Source organism: Stomoxys calcitrans, unplaced genomic scaffold, assembly GCF_963082655.1.
Source record: "Stomoxys calcitrans unplaced genomic scaffold, idStoCalc2.1 SCAFFOLD_73, whole genome shotgun sequence".
NCBI classification, from domain to species: domain Eukaryota; kingdom Metazoa; phylum Arthropoda; class Insecta; order Diptera; family Muscidae; genus Stomoxys; species Stomoxys calcitrans.
The window spans coordinates 8,217-14,155 of record NW_026739237.1 but is presented as its reverse complement, the minus strand read 5'-3'; the positions used below and the strand labels follow the sequence as shown (position 1 = coordinate 14,155).

General features: G+C 38.1%; 1 long non-coding RNA gene across 1 annotated transcript; it reads right to left on the bottom strand.

Moving 5' to 3' along the window:
- Positions 1–4,507: 4,507 nt before the first annotated feature.
- Positions 4,508–5,498, bottom strand: LOC131998408 (uncharacterized). The gene is made up of 2 exons (XR_009398681.1): positions 5,412–5,498; positions 4,508–5,338 (listed from the first exon to the last, which is right to left on the bottom strand). It is a non-coding gene; the product is annotated as an uncharacterized LOC131998408 (long non-coding RNA).
- Between the last annotated feature and the right edge of the window lie 441 nt (positions 5,499–5,939).

Sequence of the window (5,939 nt, the reverse complement as noted above, 5' to 3'; positions counted from 1 at the left end):
GGTATTTGAATATAGAATACGAATCTGATATCCAAATGTGGGACCAAGTGTTTGGGGGTCCGCCTCTCACCAAAAACATCACCCGAAGGAGACAAATTTGCGACCATAGATAAAGCACGAATTTTATATCAATATTCGGGAAAAGTGTCTATGGGGCCACCCCAACCACACAACACCACCCAAATAGTAAGTATTTCCTGACAATTGCAATATGAGGCTCAAATAAGAGGGTTTTTAAAGTGGAAAACGAATCCGATGTATATTTGCAAGGCCAAATCACTGAGTGGCCGCCCATCCCCCAAAACACCCCCAAGCCGGCCATGTTTGCCGACTATTGAAATATGGGGCTCCAGTTAAAGTTATGTGGGAGTAGACCACGTATTTGATATCAACATTAGGGACCAACTGTCTAGGGGACGTCCCACCACCATAACAACCCCCAAATAGGATGTATTTGCTCACCAAAACAATTTGGGTCTTAAAGAGAGTGGAATTAAATATTTATAGTTTTTAGGGCCAATACCCCAAACCGGACATATTTGCTGAATTTTGCTGATATTTTTTCAGGGACAAGTATCTGGGGGACCACCTCTCCCCCGAAAACACTACTAAATCCGACATCATGAGAATTCCGGGCTGCAATGAAGTATTTTAAGAATGGAGTACACCTAACATCCAAACTTAAATCCGTAGACCAATAAAATTCATGTGGGATTCAGATAAAGGCACTTATATTGTTAAACTGCTGGTATAGTTAACATGGTATATCATTAAAAGATCTTTAATTGTCCAAAATAAATATTCCAAGGAAACTTTTGTTCCATATAAAGTAAAAGAAGGCGCAGCGGAGCGGGCCCGGGTCAGCTAGTCGGATAATTAATGTGGCTTTTATGGTCCTAAGCCCGTAAATAGATTGACGAGGGATTTTGAAGGGTCTACCGCAACTCACTGTCCCGAATTTCAGCAAAATCGGATAATAAATGTGGCTTTTATGGGCCCAAGATCCTAAATCGGAGGATCGGTCTATATGGCAGCTATATCCAAATCTGGACCGATCTGGGCCAAATTGACGAGGGATTTCGAAAGGCCTAACGCAACTCACTGTCCCAATTTTCAGCAAAATCGGATAATAAATGTGGCTTTAATGGGCCTATGACCCAAAATCGGCGGATCGGTCTAAATGGGGGCTATACCAAGATATAGTCCGATATAACCCATCTTCGAACTTAACCTGGTTATGGACAAAAAAAAGATTCTGTGCAAAGTTTCAGCTTAATATCTCTATTTTTGAAGACTGTAGCACGATTCCAACAGACCGACGGACAGGTTAGGTTTGGACGTCTTAGGTTTGTATGCTGATCAAGAATATGTATACTTTATAGGGTCGGAAATGGATATTTCGATGTGTTGCAAACGGAATAATGTCCGGAGTAATAAGAAAATCCTTCCTGCCAAATTTCAAGAGAATTGGTTGACAAATGACCACTTTATTGAATTATTACTGCAAATCGGACGAACATTTATATGGGAGCTATATCCAAATCTAAAACGATTTTTTCCTATTTCAATAGGCTTCGTCTATATGCCGAAAAACATGTCCGTACCAAATTTTAAGACGATCGGATGAAAACTGGGACCTGTAGCTTGTACACAAATTAACGCGGACAGACGGACATAGCTAAATCGGATCAGAAAGTGATTCTAAGTCGATCGGTATACTTATCAATGGACCTATCTTTCTTCCTTCTGGGTGTTACAAACAAATGTACTAAGTTTTAATACCCTGTACCACAGTATTGGTGAAGGGTATACAAATTATTTATTTTTTGGGGCATTAATCGCAGAAAACAGTGTTTTCATTGAAACCATTCATTTGCATTTTTGAAGTTAAACAAGAAGCAAATTTTGGATCTTTAACAATTGCATTTAAGTAGGACATCGCCTACAAAAATCATGCATGCCGGAAGCAACTGTGCGTGCTAATGTCACTAGTTTTAACTTAGACTATTGCATCCGAGGGTGCAATATTTTCTGCTGAGAATTCTTATCTATTATCCTTTGGTTGCTTATAAAGAGATACCGGACAAATGACTACACAAATGCGATCCATGTTGGAGGGTTTATAATATTCGGTCCGGACGAACTTAGCACGATTTTATTTGTTTCTTATTAATAAAGCGGAGGCATTTGAAAACGTACTACAATTAAAGGATTTTACTTTTTTTTTACAATGCAAAGAAAAACCAAAGACGCAACACAAATATGTACATGTGAATTTTCTCACATATACATGCCTCCTAATGAGCATATCTATAAATTTATGTTTTAAAAAAATAAATATTGGGTTGCCTAAAAAGTAATTGCGGATTTTTTAAAAGAAAGTAAATGCATTTTTAATAAAACTTAGAATGAACTTTAATCAAATATATAATTGCCATTTTGTTCGATAACCTTTTGCCATCTTCCTGGCAAATTTAGTATTCCACGCTCATAGAACTTCTGGCCTTTATCTGCAAAAAACTGAACCAAGTGCGATTTTATAGCCTCATCATTGCCGAAAATTTTACAATATAAGGAGTTCTGCAAAGATCAAAATAAATGGTAGTCTGATGGTGCAAGGTCAGGGCTATATGGTGGATGCATCAAAAGTTCCCAGCCAAGCTCACTCAGTTTTTGGCGAGTGACCAAAAATGTGTGCGGTCTAGCGTTGTCCTGGTGGAATATGACACCTTTACGATTGACCAATTTTGGTCGCTTCTCCTAGATGGCTGTATTCAATTTGTCCAATTGTTGACAGTGACATCCGAATTAATCGTTTGGTTCCTTGGAAGCAGCTCAAAATATACCACACCCTTCCAATCCCACCAAACAGACAGCATAACCTTCTTTTGGTGGATATCAGCCTTTGAAGTGGTTTGAGCTGATTCACCGTGCTTGGACCATGATCGTTTTCGATTAACGTTGTTGTAAACAATCCATTTTTCATCTCCAGTTATGATTCGTTTTAAAAACGGATCGAATTCATTGCGTTTAAGGTGCATATCACAAGCGTTGATTCGGTTTGTTAAATAAATTTCTTTCAATACATGTGGTACCCAAATATCAAGCTTTTTCACCAGTCCAAGACTTTTTATGTGATAATGAACTGTTGATTTTGGTATATTTAACTTCTCTCCTATCTCACGCTCAGTTACATGACGATCCAATTCGATTAATGCTTTGATTTGGTCATTATCAACTTCATTTGGCCGACCTGAACGTAGCTCATCTTTAAGTGAAAAATCTACAGAACGGAATTTGCGAAACCAATTTTAACACTGCCTTCCTTTTAAGATCTTCCTTTTATGTCGAAAATGCTCCTTTGTGGACTCCATATTAAAATTGACGCCAAACAAACAAATGTAAACAAAATTTCGCACACTTTTTTTCTAAAGCAAGCTAAAAGTAACAGCTTATAACTGACAGAAGAAAGAATGCAATTTCAGAGTCACAAGCCGTTGAAAAAATTTGTCAACACCGACTATATGAAAAATCCGCAATTACTTGTTAGGCAACCCAATACTAAATGCTGCAACGGCTTGTGAGAAATGCAAAACAGTCAGGAAATGAGGTACTTATAGGGTGCGATGCGAGCTCTCACCACAATTCGTGGGGTACAACCAACATAAGCTGCGCCAAGCCCTGGGAGAATTATTGTTTTCTAACCATCTAATAACACTGAACATTGATAACACCGCTACCTTTGTTAATAGGATTAGGGAAGAGGTTTTAGATGTGACAGTATGTTCGGAAAATCAAATCGATGAGGTTCAGGATTGTATTACATTAGATGAAAACCAACTGTACAAAATTCGGAAGACTAATCAGAAAAAAGACTTAAACAATACTATTAAGATTGTCCAAGCATAAAAGACATTGCGAAAATGTCAACAGGATTACGACTCCAACAGTGTGGTCTTCCGGAGATATTTGTCCCCTTCGACAAAGGTGATCAGCCCAAGAAAACCCCTGGATGAGCGGGGAGATAATAATAATACACGTTAATTCATGTATAGATGAAACAACTTAAAACTCTGGTGGTGTTAGTAATTTTACATAAACTAATTTCTTTGGAATAAGCAAGACTTTACAAAACATGGGTAAAAGCATTGTTGCGGATCCGCCTAATGCGGCGCTATGGTGGGGTTCCGACTCGCTCAGTCTGGGCATATCTATCCAGGGGGTTCTCAACCCTGCCACCATCAGCCCTAGGGGTCGAACAATAAATCTTACTGAATTGAAAGAATACACGAACACACAGAAAAATGACAACACACTACACGGCCATGACTCGGGAACTTGGTGTTCTCTGTTCCCACACTTTGCCCGCCCAACCTTGACCCTTTTGTCCTAAAACAACATATCTCCAAGGGCCCCGTATCCACGAACACTCACCTCATTTGTAACCTACAACCTCATATTCCTCTCTCACAGAAAAACACTTAGCAATTCATATTATACTAGACAATCAAACATAAAATATTTATTTTTATTGTTAATGGACTTAATCCTAAACGTTAAACATATTTAAAGAAGACGCTTACGGAAATCTTAACACCTGCTGTTATTCTTAACGTGAGACACTAATTTCGACTACCAATCACATACGAAAAGGGGGTTTGCTTTAATTGCCAAATCTGACTAATTTGCTGATATTTACTCCTTCCTAAACGAGCTCGGTTAGTTGGTTTTAATGGACCTCATCATTTAGTCCATACATGAAATCTAAACCACTATCATTCTTCCCTTCGTATACTTTGATAACCTTACCTCACTCACTCAATTCCTGGCGTTAAAAAATCCTCACAATAAAATAGAAAAATTAACTTGAACTTACAACTAGCACATTAACTACAAACAATCACAACTTAAGATAACGACATAAATAATTTAGGTATTTTTTTTTTTTTTTGTCTTTAGATTAAAAATCGCACTTCATCTAATATTTTATGCATTACTTTATGGTAGATATGTATTTAATAATTATTTTACCTTATAGCCATATACTTATAGGTTATTTAATTTCGTCTCATTCTAGGTAATAAAAATCGCCGTTTCATCACCACATATTAGAATGCTCCCTTGGCACTTCGGTTTCTAACACGATACGGCTGGTTTCACCACAGTATTAGCAATTTCGGACTGTATTTTGGCATCAACAATTCATGGCATTAAACTTAGCAATTTTGGCATCAATGGTTATGGCATAAAACATTAACCGACTTCCCCCCAGGCCAATACTTGGAGGAGCCAGTATTTTCTTCGCCTTGGTTGTGGTTAGCTTTGAACTTGGCGATATCTTTAAGGAACAACAAAGAGAAAAAACATTCACACACATGCCTAACATTTAAGCGTTAGTTATAATAACTAACATTGTTTTGCACGCACAAAATACATATGTATAAGCAACACACAATCAATAAAATAAACGTTCTGTTTACAATTTAACTATATTTTAAACTTTCCACTTTTTCCGTACGGCAATGAACACTGTTTTTGTCTGGTGGGTATTAAAGAAAACGGTTTCTTGACGAAATTAAAAGGTTATTAAAATAGTCATCTTCCGCCGTTATGCCTTTTATAGGGCCGCTACCCGTGCGCGTCCCCCAACATTCATTCGCTCTCATTCCGCCTCTCACCCGCAGCATTCTCTCCTTCAGCGTTGTACTACCCTAGGGAAAATCACGCTACGTGTCCGCACTAACTTGACCGAGACCAAGTTGGTAACACTGCCTATAACTACATGTGAGCCGGCCTTTCAATGTATCCGGTTTGCTCACTTTTCATTTGCCGGCAGCCACACACAACACCTAATTAAAAAGGCTGCTGGTTTCCAACAGTCATTTAAAAAAAAAAACCAAGTCCCATGCAACAGCATATTATCGTCGACGATACCTCAT